This window comes from Athalia rosae, chromosome 4, assembly GCF_917208135.1.
Source record: "Athalia rosae chromosome 4, iyAthRosa1.1, whole genome shotgun sequence".
NCBI classification, from domain to species: Eukaryota; Metazoa; Arthropoda; class Insecta; order Hymenoptera; family Athaliidae; genus Athalia; species Athalia rosae.
Genome location: NC_064029.1, coordinates 15,494,407 through 15,509,150, shown reverse-complemented (window position 1 = coordinate 15,509,150; position 14,744 = coordinate 15,494,407). Strand labels below are relative to the sequence as shown.

General features: G+C 44.1%; 1 protein-coding gene across 2 annotated transcripts in view; it reads right to left on the bottom strand.

Moving 5' to 3' along the window:
* Positions 1 to 14,744, bottom strand: part of LOC105687654 (serine/threonine-protein kinase 17A-like) — a 194,651-nt gene that overhangs the window by 118,897 nt on the left and 61,010 nt on the right. Inside the window, exon 1 of one of the 2 annotated variants that reach the window (XM_048654098.1) lies at positions 7,341 to 7,425. The exons of the other annotated variant lie outside the window; for it this stretch is intronic. The gene's annotated coding sequence lies outside the window, so the exon portion shown is untranslated. Of the gene's footprint in view, positions 1 to 7,340; positions 7,426 to 14,744 lie in introns of those variants that run through there. 2 annotated transcript variants of the gene reach the window in all.

Here is a 14,744-nt window from a genome sequence, read left to right as displayed (position 1 = left end):
TCAATTCGTCCCGTCCTCACCTTCGTCATTCGTCGTGCCCTATTATCCTTTTGATTTATTTACTTTGTGCTTTGTTTTATTTTTCTGTAATTAAGAATTACTCTTTTTCATAGGGTATACAGAGACATATTATATCACGGAATAATGAAAATTTTATGGTGTTAAGGTCTTCAGACCCGAAGGATGATCATCGGTTGAGTTTCCTTGGTGCGCGTTGTTGAAGTTTTTTTTTAGTAGAAAAAAAAAAAAAAAAGGAAAAATGAGTTCGACGAACGTGCTTCGCAAACTTAATTATAACGTCGCTTGGGTTGATACCTGTACGAATTGCGCGTAACTGAGTTTCTAGTGTCTAGTTTGGAGTAATAAAAAATTAGGATATTAAGTGTACCTAATTTCGAGTTGTTGCAACAAAATTTGTACACAACGGATTCTTCGTGTTAGGAAATCCAAAGGTTGGCTAATCGCAAGAACTCCGTAATATCGAATCTATATCGAGAATCATTCGATGCGTAAATTTACGCAACGAAGGGGAAGAAAAAAAATAAAATAAAATAAAATAACGATGATCGCGATTGGTTTTTCGGTTTTCAATCGTTCACCGAAATAGACCGTAAATTTGTGATATCGGTGCTTGAATATAATACGCGTAGAAAAATTAACAAGTGAAATTAATCGTGTGGAGGCAGTCAGAGGGGTAGGTATTATATTCCCTTTGGTACAGTACATGGAGGGTTCTTTTAATAGACGCGGTTGTAAAGTGCAATAAATTTCATTCTCCGACCAATAAACTTCTTCTGATTACCCTCGAGAGAGAGAGAGGGCATTGAGAATATAGTGGAATAAGAAACTCTGTTTGACTCCTCGGCGTTTAACGGGGCAGTTAGGAAATCTTAGACGAGTTTAAATTCTCAATTCAGTTTGGAATACGAACCCCACACAACATTCAGCCTCCGCGATATCGTACGCACGCCACACATACGAGCGAAACGAACTTGACTCGAGCCGCTAGCCGTGCGCCCGAGGGTCAGGGTCACCAAACCTACGAACGCTTTTTTCTTTGTTTACTTTTTTGTTTTTTTTTTTCCGTTTGTTTTCTTTTTTTCAACCGATTCATCGCGGCCTAGTTTCATTACTCAACGTCGCGAGAAACGTTCCGATATTTATAGCCGATGGTCTCAATGCAAATGGCGTCGAAGTGTACCGAATGTGATAAAAAATATAAAAAGCTCAAACAAAAAAACGCACCAAAATTTATGTGAAAGCGTCTCGCGCCGCGTCCGATCCGAATTCTATATTTCTGCTTCCCTATTCCCCAGCGAACTTCGTCGTGCGAGACTATTTCCGACGAACAATATCGCGTGGAACTTGGTCAGTCGCGAGGAGGTATAAGGTAATAATACTCGGTGGTGACTTTCACCTGGGCTCGACCCCGCGACCTTCCCATCATCAGTCAGAGGCGGTAGTGAAACTGGCAGATACGCCGTGCAACTCTGACCTCGGTGTGTATAAAATCCCGAGAGGTATTTTAGACGTGACATCAACAACAATATCGCCAGACAAGAAATGCGTCATCTCGTACACGTTTATCCAATCGAAATGTATAACTAACTCGAGACTGTTACAGGGACGTTTGGTCCTCCTCGCAACCGCAACTTCCGACAGATTATTACGTGGTGGGTATACATATATATATACACTGCGTACGGATGAGAAAAAGTTTCTTTCTTTCCTAGTTTCTCGGATTTTTTTTTCTTCTTCTCCTATTCAATTGTCGAACGATCGTGTTCGACGAGACGGAGAAAAAACGTCCACTTTCAGTTTCCTCGTTGAGCGTGAAGAAAGTGATTACCAGAGAAACGGTGCGGTACGTGTATCGATGAAATTTTTCTACATCACTTTTGTAAAAATCGTCTCTCTACCTCAGGGACGTCCGAGTACAGCCTCTCGTCTCGTGACAATGACCCAACCGAGCGCATACCTCGTCTCCATAGTCCGTGATTCTAAGTACAACGTGCATAGAGGACTGCCGGAGCAACACGAAAGTAACACGATAGGGCCACCGGCATCGCTCGGCTATCGGGTTTCAAATTTGTCTAAAGTAATTGAAGCTCTTCTCTTGCAAAGAATAGGGAAGAAGAGTTGGTCCCTTGGCATGTAACAACCCGCGGTAAAGGTGGCTCTACGGCAATACAAGGGCGAAACGGCATCGCGTATTCACCGAGATATGGTAGGAATGACGAAAAAAAATTCTTTCAAAAATTTAATCAATCTTTCACTCCGTGAAGAAATTTCAGCCATCGCGTATCCCTCAATTCCCTTCCACGATAGTCTAGGCTATTGTGCGTGTACCTACGCGTGCATAAATTATAGTTGGGAATAAATTACGTCCGTTGAAAAAAACAAAAACAAAAAAAAAAAAACAACAAATATTTTTTTTTTCATCGCCTGAGACAATTTCACGCCCGTTCGTTACACGTTTAGTAACTATTAGCATACTCTCTTCCCACAATAAAGTTAATGGGGGGTTCTTACGTATGCAAAATTCCGTGCAGATCGGGTACACATATTTTCAATGTTATATATCCCTTGGTCGCGAGTTGCACCCCGCGCGCGGATTCCTGAGTAAGGGGGGCGGGGAGGAGGGTCTTCCGCGTTGGCGGGGAAATTTTCCCTCAGCCGTAAAATATTATCGTGGGATAATTTCCTCCCGATGGGACAGAGATCGGGGAATAAGTTCGCGGAACCTTCTACCGTTCCCCACCGTATACACGGACTAAGTAAAACGGTCTTGCGCTCGCGAAGTACATGGCACAGGTTACTCGTATATATATGTATATATACTGTACCTATAACCCATCTCGTACCCCACCCGGTATTATACGGGCGAGTATCTTTTCCAAGGGAATATATATATATACACACACCCCCCCTCGTTTCTGCATTCCAGAATAAGAGTATAATCTTTATCGCCCCGCTTCGGGTACGGCTTATAAAAAACCTTCGGAATTTTACTAGTTCGCAATAAACTATACATAACTGCTGAAGGGGGCGCGTAGAGTTTATTTTACGAGGCAATCACCCGTCTCCCAACATTTCCGAACGAGGTTCGGTTGTCGAAAATTTTTCAGTGAAAAGGAAATAACGGGGAGAAGAAGGGAACAACGCGATTATACCCGTTCGGCATGAATTACAGAAAGACCGCGTGCACGTCGAACGCCGAGAACGCGGAGTCCTACTACGTAACGTGGGCACCTGGTATAAAACCGCGTACAAAATACACGTACGTGACGTCACGTGCTGCACTTGACCGTTACACGATCGGAGTCCCCCCTTACGTGCGCTGTGACATGACACGGACGAGCTGTTTTAACTCCAAATCAAGAGAAGAGAGAGAACCACTAGTAACTCGTGTATATGTATGTATAAGATGCAGCGCAATTTTTATACCAGGCACCAAAGTGTACGTGACGATTTTCTTGCCTCATCTAACAGTAAAATAGACTCGCTCGTTTCGGTACTGTTTTCTTCTGTAGTTGCGGTCTTTGTGTTAAAAAAAAATTATTTTCGATTTTTTTCCATTTCTTTGGATCGTCGGAATACCGTAGGTCCGACACGATTCGATTTTCCGTATTCTTCTTCGCCGACGCCGAAGTTATTGTGATATATTTTGAACTATAAATACGTTCATAAGCCGTGCAACGCTCTATGAAGAACCCCCGCCGGAAATACATGTATAAAGAGCAGTTTCCGGTTAGACTATAAGCGAGTATATGTATATATATCATTGATACACCACGTAACGAATGCACCGTAGAAATGAAAAATTCGAAAAACGAAATGTATGATATCGTTTATAAATACGTCGCTCTCGAAATGAGAAAAACTTTGTAAACTCCACCATTGCTCAAACCGAATCAAACTTCACTTCATTTAAATCAATTTTCAGCGCCCGTAGTTAAATGTTTCAGTTACCGCGATTCCGTAGTTTTGTTTTCTAACGTACGTTTCGATCGAGATCGACGAACCCAGCTCGAGGCGTCGCAACGTACGTCACGGAAACTACGGTGGAAAATAAAAAGAAAAAAAAAAAAAAGGAAAATTAAGTCGCGACAAAAATAGCGAGGAATTTTTCATTGCATCGATATTTACCTGTTACACGCTCCGTTCGGTGGAGCACATACACAGACGGTAGCTAAACCGCGTGAAAGAATGAGAAAAACAAATCTTTTGCGATGCAGCGAGAGAGAAAGACGATTTGTATTTTTCCACTCGGCACGAGTCAATCAATCGCTGTGAACTCTCTCGTCGTACGGAGCACCGACTCGCCGCGATGCACATCTGGCGTAATTAAAAAAACCTCCGTACGTATATCGCGGCTGAATTAATCGACGAGTCGATAATTTCTTTCGGATTTTCTCAATTTCGAGGAGAGGGGTTGGTTCAACCGAGGAGTGAAAAAATTCGTCGACTCGAAAAATCGTTGGTAACAGGATGCGCGAGCGGCGTTCCATCGCGTCTATAATACCGCCCGGACACGAGGTACGAGTGTGCATGCCGACAATGGACAATTAAGATAGCCCGACGTCACGAAGAGGCAATCAATTGATTCGTTTCCTACGCTCCGTGGGAGGTACGAAGTATAAACCACCCTTTAATACCCCGTAGTGTACACGTTATCCGTCTCGCTGGACGTTACCGTATCCCCCGTTCGCGATTGTTCGTTTCATAAATAATTCTGGTCACGAATATTTTTTTCGTTCATTTTTTTTGATTTTTGAATATTTCTTTCTTTTCGTCTACGGCGCGGAGTTCGGTCGATAGAAGAAAAGTTCGAAATTCGATTCAACGATTAGCGGCGGTGTGAAATTAATTCGGCTATCGAATTTTCGTCGCAACGATCGAAGCCGAAACCTTGAGTAAACACGCCGCGTCGGAGTCTTGAGAAATCCGTTACATTTGATGGGATAATTCATAACAATTCCATACGGCGAGTAAAACTTTGAACGGTGAAAATAATCATAGTTATTACCTCCGCGGTCGTTGTCGTAGTCGTAATCGCGTATAGAGATTCTTATTCGGCAACGCACAAAATACAATACAGCCTTGTCGAAGATAAAAGAAAGAAAGAAAGAAAGAAAGGATGGAAGAAAAATAGAAAAATAGAAAAAAAAAAATGATGAAAAAGGAGATGTTACAGTTAGAAGGATGTTCAACGGGTGGGCCACGATCTACGCACCGCTGATACGATGTCCGGTTCTTTTTATTACGCCAACCTATATACACACCCGTCCACCTACTCACCTGTATCGCTTATAGGTGTACGTACGTACATAAACTCTGCCCAAATAATTCAAGAGACACGCGACTAGCCTAACGGACACTCGAACAATAGTGCCATTAATCGAGCGGTCACGTAATTCTCGCGACCGTTGAGATTGTAAAAATCTCGAACCATATATGCGCCGTGAAAAGGAGGGGAAGTAAGAGAAAAAAAAGAATTTCTAGAATTTAATACGGACGGCTAATGGGGGCAAGGATCAATTAACGATCGTATAAATTATAATGTTCATCAATTACGCGAACGTAATACAATCGGCGACAACAACTGCTCGCGCCGTATTTATCGATGGGATTTAAAATAGTTTAGCGCATGTGTTGCTTGAGAGGGGATTTTTTTTTTTCTTCGTTCTAATCGAAATGTTTTTTTTTTCTCGGCCGCCGAGAAGAAGAGAGAACGAAAAAAATTGGTCCGCTACACGATTATTGTTTTGTCTGGTTCCGTCGAGTGCGTATCATTACAGCGGTTGTAATTTGTGAATTAGCAGGAGCGAAGCTATTCGAGCACCGATGATTCTGCTCTTTTTATTTTTTATTTTGTTTCTCTCAAGTCGTGCAAATAGATATGTAATTCGAGTATACCTAACGCGTTTCTTACATAAGTTCATAAATGCATGTACTCCGTAGAATTACCATAATTGCCGTCCGCGTGATTGCAGTAATGGGGATTTATATAGATTTGACTTTCTAAAGATTCTATTGCGTCTTGCCGTCTCGGTGTCCCTCGGTGTCTACGCGTAACGCGTCCTCTTCATTTTTCTATCCCTCTTCGTCCCAAACGCTCTGCTCCGTCAGCGTATTTATTAACCGAAAAACGGAAAATTGCAAAAAAAAGAAAAAAAAAACATCCCAGCCAATCGCGAAATCATTTTTCGTCTCTTTTGAATTTAATTCCCGTCGAGCCCTTCGGATCATCGGTTGGAACAAAGGGCGAAGGTTGAATAGCTGCGGAGATCTAATCTGTGCGACTATACGTATATATATACGTATATATATATACGTATATATATATACGTATATATATATATAATTCATAGGGATGCGTTTGATTAAAAACCTTTTCTCGAGTACCTAGCGGTCAACTCTAGATGGTAATGATGACAAATGACTTCGTAAATCACATGACAGGGTGCACGACTCCGTCAACATAATCTCGCGCGATCGTCCGCGCTCACTCCGCACACCGTATTATAAGCGTACCGTACGTACGTTGCGCGCATAAAGCAAAAATTTTCACGCACACATATTCCTCGTCGGAGCACATTCACACGCGCGAACTCCATTAAGTGCGTTTTCAGTCAGCGAGCGTTTCAAAGACGATCTTACACGCCCACGCGAACGAATAAAAAGTGCAAATCCATCACATCGTCTGATCCCATGTACATTTCCAGGATCGAGTCCCACCGATTTCTTTCCTTCTTCTTCTTTTTTTTCTTTCTTTCTTTCATTTCTTTCGCAGGTCCCCGACGCGACTTACGTACACGTGAAATACCAACCTGGACATCAAAAATACACATCAAGTGCCGTCATACCTTGTTGTGTAAAGGCGTACCGGCGAGTACCGAAGGTGAGGAGAATTTATCGGTTGTTGCGTCGAGGTCGACGATCGAGCCTGTTTTCCATGCCGGGTTTTCGAAGTTGTGTTTTGCCTGTAACGTCGAAGAAGACAAACATCGTTCGCTGTACGTGTCGCGTGGGATTTTCGGGGCTACCGGGGAGGAGGGATGATGATTTTTTTTAACAGATTTCTCCTGCGGGATAGCTTTTTCTGAAATTTCTTCTAACCCATTTTTCCGATCGCCGCGGTAACAATGATCGCCGGAGTTTAACAATGACCCCACTGGGATCGCGGTAGGGTTACCGACCGCTTTTATTCTCTACGTGGTGTTTTAATCTGTTCGCATGCCTCGCGGGCCTTCGGTATAGGTATAATGCATAAGGTGCGGGTATATGTACGTACGTATACATGTAAGATGTTCATGAATACCGTCAGGTATACATACCCCGCAGACCGGACAAGATGGCGTGAGGTAAAGAGGAATTCCGTCTCTCACCGTCGCTATCGCCACTACCACCAACCAACACCTGCGCTTGGTTCGAGCGACACTAAAAGCTAAATTGATTTTGGCTCGGTTCGTGCTTCTCTTTGTCGTAAAGAGACGTTTTATTACCTCCTACGCACGTGCCTCTTATTCTTCTTCTTGGTCTCCTTCCTACTCCTTCCTCCTCTACTCTACGGTACGACGTGTCTTTTCATACGTTTTGTAAGCGCGACTCCGTATAGTTTTCTCCTTTTACACGGTGCATCTTCGGCGTGGAATAATTCCCCGCTGGACGGTAATAGGATTCTTATACGTCTCGCGGCACTCGAGCGTTTACTCGAAAGGACCGATAACTGTTATTGCCCCGGGGCTACCAGCGAGTGTCTCCTCTCTATCCTGGGAAAATCGACGATCTCTTCGGAATCGGCGGCGATAGTTTTGAATTTTTTAAAATGAAAAAAAACGAAAAAAAAAAACAGAAAAAAAAACAAAAAAAACAAAGTAAAAAGCCAACTTATCTGACTTTGACGAATGCCCAGGTAGGCGTAATCGAAGTACCCTGTCGGCGACTTTGCGCTTCTCGGGGCGGTAAGATTCGATAGAAGTTGCAGTTGAAGAGGCTGTCGATCAATCTGACACCTCGAGAGGATTCGATCTTTCAATAGAGAGAGAGAAAAGGACGCACGTGGCAACGTCCACCTTTGTTTCGCCATTTCAAGGGTCGTAACTCTCCATATACCGTCGACCGCGCGCCACCACCACCACCACCACCACCACACACCTGATTATGTATTTATCAAGCGATATAGGTACGTACGTGTATCGTGTGGAGAGTAAACAGGGTGGTCATGTAGGGAAAAGAGGCGATGAAAAAACGAGGAGAAGAGAGAAGAAGAAAAAAAGAAGGTAACAAGAAGAAGAAGAAGAAGAAGAAGAAGAAGAGAAGAAGAGTCGGTATCGGGGAGTCATCGTATGAAGATGTCATGGTTTGACGTGCCAACAATGGGGTATAAATTACGAAGGGCACAAGTGCATCGAGCCCAACATCTCTGACCCGCGGCGGTCCCGCGAGGCATCTCTCCCTCCCCCCCCCCCCTCCCACCCCCCCATCATGATCTCCCCGGGATCAATGATAGGGAAGTTTTAAAACCCGCCTCCGCCGGAGACCTTGGGACGAACACGACACGGGCTAACGAAGATCTACGGAATTCTTGGAAGACCCTTTTCCCCCCCTCCCCCTCCTCCGTTATCCTGCAGCCTCTACGCTCCTCTATTTTAGATCATCCTTCGCTAGAAGAATTGCAAAAAAAAATGGACGATCTGTGCAATTTTCAAAAAACGATCGAAGAAAGACTGAAATAAAAATGTTGAAATTTTTATTTTTCGGAGACAAATTAGCGTATTACGCGATACGGTGGCAGGTTATTCAGGTACATCGACAAGAATGCGAAGACGCATATAAGGCGTCATTTTATGGCAGGCATCTCACGTGGTCAGATTTTATGTCGGTATCGTCGTCCTTCTTACGACCCACCTGATAATCGTGCGAGAAAAATAAATGCACTATATAATTAATTAGCGAATATTACGCCGAGCTATACAATCTGCATAATTAACCGTCTGACAAACGGAGATGCATTTGTCACCTGACCGCCCATAGTGGTACCCTTGTATCACTTGAGGGGAATATTTTAATTGCGTTAATAAACTATCTAGCGATCGTTTATCATTCGTATATTCGCAGCGTTGAACTCGCAGATCGTTATCGAATCGATCGATTGAAAATTCCGCGTGCGACGCGCATCGATATTTTCGCGTTATTCTTGTAATGTATATAATTTTCGTCGATCGCACGGTATAAATCCTAACGTAATTACCCTCGATAGGTCGGATTATCGTCGTGTCGGAACGTAGGAAACACGCGTCGCGCGGTAACAATTTTTGCCCATCGATTATCGCGACAATGAAGAAAAGAAAAGAAAAAAAAAAAAAAGAAAAGATTATTATTGCAAATAAATCGAGGCGGACGGATTTGCATAATTTGCATTATACTAAGGAAGCTCCGTGACTGGACTGACGAGTGAATTACGGCAACGAGGTCAGAGAAAATTATAAAAATAAAACGTAGGCCGACAATAGCGTATAGTATACATGCGACACGTTTTACGATACTACGCTGTAAAACAGACACTCGAATCATCCGGGCAATTCACCCGCATTTTACCAATTACTCGTACCATATTCGGTATTCTCACGGTGTCAAGAATTGCGCGATCGTTTTGAAATTTAGTGCGAAACGACGAAAAGGAAGAAAAAAAAAAAGAAAAAAAAAAGAAAAGAAAAGAAATCAACGTCGCGCGTATAATGGACGCGAACCGACGCCTAATTGCATGTAATACGAGGATCGGATAGATAGCTGGGCACATCGGCAGCCAGGTGGATAATTTTTTCCCTTCGCTCTATTTTCTTATTCTTCGTTTTCCTCTTCTGTCTTTGAAATGAAAAATTTTTCCATACGAAAAACTCGAACTCGCGTATCTCGGAGTTACGGCGTGTAATACCAGCTCAATAAATCTCGGCGCTGAATAACGCAACGAAGGAAAAAAACGTAGAAAAAAAAAGAAAAGAAGAAATTTCAAGAAAAACTCAACCCTTCCGATACGTGTAATTACAGAGTGTTTGCCCGCACATTTGCTTCACAGTCGCTTGTGATAAACTTCCCTGTCAGAACGCTATTAGACGTCTAGGAGAGCGCGATACGTACCCCGGTGTATAAATATCGCCTCGTGGAATATTTCATTGAGAATCGTAATCGGCGTCGATAGCAAATTCAATTCTTTCGAAGAAAAAATCACCTTCTTCAACACACCGATCGAAAGAGCGGAGAAAAAAAGGCAGATCGTTCGTTCGTATCCGTCTCAACTTTTTGACGATGAAAATCGCGTGATAAGGGGAATACGCGTTAGATTGTGAAACGAGATGAGGAGGAGGAGGGGGAGGAGGAGGATGATGTCGCTGAGGGGAATAACCGGCGATAACCGGCGAAGGTTTGCATTCCCACCGAGCAAGGCTAGTCTAGGCCTATAGTCTAATTTATAAGTAAGTAATTACGCGTGGGGCCCGAGGCATTCGGTTCCGGGGTACCCCCCGAGGCTGATATATAATTCAAACTCCCGCAACGTCGTGTAAAAGGTAACGTTGCGCACGGGGGACATGACGTTCCGTAGAGATGATAGTTTGCGTCCCGCGTACCGGCCGCATCGATAGACTTAATCGATAGTTGACGATAAATATACGTACGAGTTTTCGAAAGCAAGATAAAAAGTAGAGAACGAAAACAAAAAAAAAAAAGAAATAATAAAATAATAATCGAGGAGGGATTAAAGAAATAGGGAAGAGAGGAGGTCGCGTACCCCCGCGATTAGTTTGGAAAGATTTACTCGCGAAATGTTGAAAATTGTGAAAATACGTGAGAAATGTCGATACCGGGGGAAAAATCTGACTCGCTACCTCAAGTCGGAATGCCAGGCAGCGTCGCGGTCGTCGTTTGGCGCCGCGAGTCTCTCGATGTTCGTTTTCACGTCGATTTTCGAAAAAAAAAGGAAAAGAAAAAGCAGAGAAATTTCAAAAGTGAGCAACAAAAACTAGAAAAAAGAATCGGCGAGGGTGTCGAGCGCGGTAACGCGGAGAAGGGGGCCCCCGAGCGGAGTCGCCTCTTTTCCCGGGATATGCAGCGGCGGCAGCCGCGCGCGGCAGAGCAGCAACATCTCGGAGCCCGTAACTCGTGATCGCGGGGGTCAATGACGCCCACGACGACGACGCTGAGGTTGAGCTTGAGCCCGAGCTCGAGCCTTTAAGGTTCACCATACCCGGCGCCATGGCGGAGGAGTAGTCGGTTTAGCGAGCGAGCGAGCGAGTAACCCGACCGCAAAGCAAGTAAACCAAGCAAGTAACCGAGCGACCGAGCTACTCAGCCCCTGGGGTACCTACCGATCGTGTCATCCGTTATTAATTAGTATCGCCATGGATTTAGCTGGCCGCGAGGAGTTTAGAGCCCGCTGCGATAGCCTGGAATGATATCGATTATGGTTGAGCTTGATATAAATGAATTTCCGTTATGCGAGAGGGAGCCCGTGACAAATGAAGGGCGTTAGAGGCGATATAGGTGAAGCCTCTTCCCCGTCTTCTCCCCGTGCGAGAAGGCTCGAAGGCGGAAAAAAAAAAAAAAAAAATATCGAAACGATCTCGCCTAGGCGGGCGTTTATCTCGATCGCTACAAACGGCGGAGGGGGTGTAACGTAACGATAGCCGCGCGCAAACGTAGCTGCGGAAGAAAAAAATCAAAAAAAAAAAAAAAAATCGACCCATCGCTCCGTACAATTTTGCGATATTCGATGACCTGTCGGAAAATCACCCGAATCCCCGAAATGAGATCGAATAGATCGAAGGATGAAAAATTTACTGGGTTACCGCGAGGTGCGTTGCAAGATAGAAACGATGGAAAATGAAAAAAAAAAAAAAAAGGAAAAACTCCGAGCTGCAAAACAACGAGGTAAAACAAGATGGCGTTTAACAATAAGAGTGTTATATCGAAGGTAGGTCGCCGGTCAGGCTCTACGGAACGCTTCAGGGACGCACGATTTTTGAAATAGGAAAAAAAAAAAATGATCAACCTTGATCAATGAAAAAACGAGAGAAGATTTTCCATGGGAATTTAAAAATCTATTTTTTTTCGACAGCGGGGTTCGTCGGATGGAAAGAAAACGTTCGACGGTCTTCGAGTGCGTCGAAATTTCTAGGCGATGAAAATTTTGCCGCTTCGCCGCGAGACGAAAGTTCGTATAGAACACGCTCAGGTGAGCTAACAGCGGCCCTGCATCGCAGCCGCTTGGTTCTTATATTTTCACCGCGGGGGTGTGTGACTTGCCTTGAACGCGTCCTATAGGTAAAACACATCCCGCGCACACTTACATTTTATGAATACATAGAGCGGTGGTCTAAAGGCCGAGGCATTCGATATAACCATTATAATATACCTACGAGAAGCGTGTTGCCGTTAAGGTAAAGGGGTTCCTTATACGAACGTATCGTACACACGTAGAATCGAGCTCGAAGCAAAAAGTAGCAAAAAGAAATAACCGAGTGAAAGAAAAAAACAAAAAAAAAACAAAAAAAAAACAAAAAACGCCGTAATATCTTCGTGTAATAGACCCATTCTAACAAACCACTCGCCATAGAGAGATCAATCGGTGAAATTACGAGCTCCTAATACCTTCGTTGAATAAACTTGACAAATGACTCTCATCTTTTTCCCTTCACCCGAAAAATAAAGAAAAACAAAAATCACCCGTCACCCGTTAACAGCACCGATCAATTTCGGGATTATTCGTTTTTCACGTCCCAAATTCACGTGTGTACGTACACAAGGTATATTTTATACAAAATACCTTTGTAGAACTCGAGTATCGAGAAGAAGAAAGTTGACCCCTAGCGCATGCCGCGGAGGTACTGGCTAGCCACACCAACGTGAACAGTCAGTTCCATAGCGCACAGCGTGGTGCCTAATGACCCGGAACATCCGATCGCAGTTCTTGCACCGCGTGTCACGAGCCAGAAGCATAAGGCAGCGGCGGCGGTGCAGCCAGCCGGGGTGAATCCGGTCGACCCAGAGATCGCGAGGAACCCGCAACATCTGGCGGTCTTTCTAAAAGTGAACCTATACCGATCTGGACGCGGGACCGTGTAAATGCATAGTTGGTAGAATATAGGTGGGGGGGGGGGGGGGGGGGGGCAGTATTGATCCAGATTTAATCTAAACCGCCGTAACGGCACCCTAACAATTATCCGGAGTAGGTATTCGCGACCTTCCGACCTCAACCCCGCAGCTGCAACGTCTGTCCCCGTAAACCTAGCGAGGGGGGGGGGGGGGGGGGAAAGGAGCGAAGAATGTACGAATACAAGCGAAAATAAGGAAGAAATAAGAAGAGGAGGTGGAGAAAAATTAGTCGCAGGGATGCCGGGTTGTACGTGTACCATATGCGTTGCGTAATCTCGGTACACGATTTACATTCACGAGGAAATCTTATCTCTATTTTCTTCAAGAGTCGCGGGAGCCGCGCCCGTCACGACGACGACGACGACGACGACGACGACGACGACGACGACGACGACGCTGACTGCAAACTGCAACGACAATATAACTGCAAGAGAGGCAGTTTCTCGCTAACCATTATCATATACCCCGAAGTTGCTCCACTGACATTTATGAGAACGACGCACTTATACTCCTTGACGTTGTCAAGAGGTCAAAACCCAGGTGATCTCGAACCTCAGATAACTACCTTTACTCTACCGTACGCTACGAGCCGCGGTACCCACCGTACGTCCAGAGATGGTTTATTTCAGTGAAACATTTTACGAATATAAAACCTTTTTTTTGTTTTTTACGTCCTCATCTTTTATTTTGTTATTGTTTTTGTTTTTCTCTCTCTCTTTTCTCGACGTAACGCACCGCTAGAAATGCAGAAACGCGATTACCTTTCTCGGAATATTGTGCATTACACCGGACCAGTTTTGAGTATGATTAATAACGCACACCGCGCGAGAGATACACGCGAGAACAAGGAACATGTTCCGGTACGAAACTCGTGTAAAATCTAATTTTCCCCCTAACTGTAAAGCTGTAATAAAGATGCGATTATACGCGCGGTGTTGAGAATATAACTATTTGAGAAAAAAAAAAATTTCATCAAACGCAAACGGAATTTTTACGAGGATCTAACGAACGAAGAGTACGAGAGCGCCGGTGTTCGCTAATCCAGAAATAATTAGGAAACTGTTGGGAGATTTTTATTGTTGGATATAAACGAGGGTAAAAATACATCTTGTATTACCTTCGTATCTATACGGGCATCAGAATCTCAAGTCTCCGAGTAAACCCTCTACTTCCATGAAATCGATTACGTCGACTAGGTGCGCGCATAGTTGGAAAGAAGATTTGCGCTCGCAATCAGCGAAAAAGGGTTCGCCTTCGGCCACCGATTTTTTCTTTTTTCCCTTTCTTCTTTACCTCGTTAAGCTTCTATAACGCAGCGATACTGTACGCCGTTCGACCCTGAGGAAGACGGCCGACACAGCAAATTACAATTTACCCTATACTCCGCAACGGTAGCGGCAGAAGCTTGATTGTCTTGAAAAATGTATATATATATAGAGAGAGAGAAAGAGAGAAAAGAGTTGCGGTCTTTCTACGAACAAATAAATTCTTTTACGCGCCGTTTCTCGCGTCGTGACATTTGCTACCTACGATATACCTACCCCCCACCCCCCTCGCGCCGCGGCAGGTAGTAAATTTTTCCATCGGTT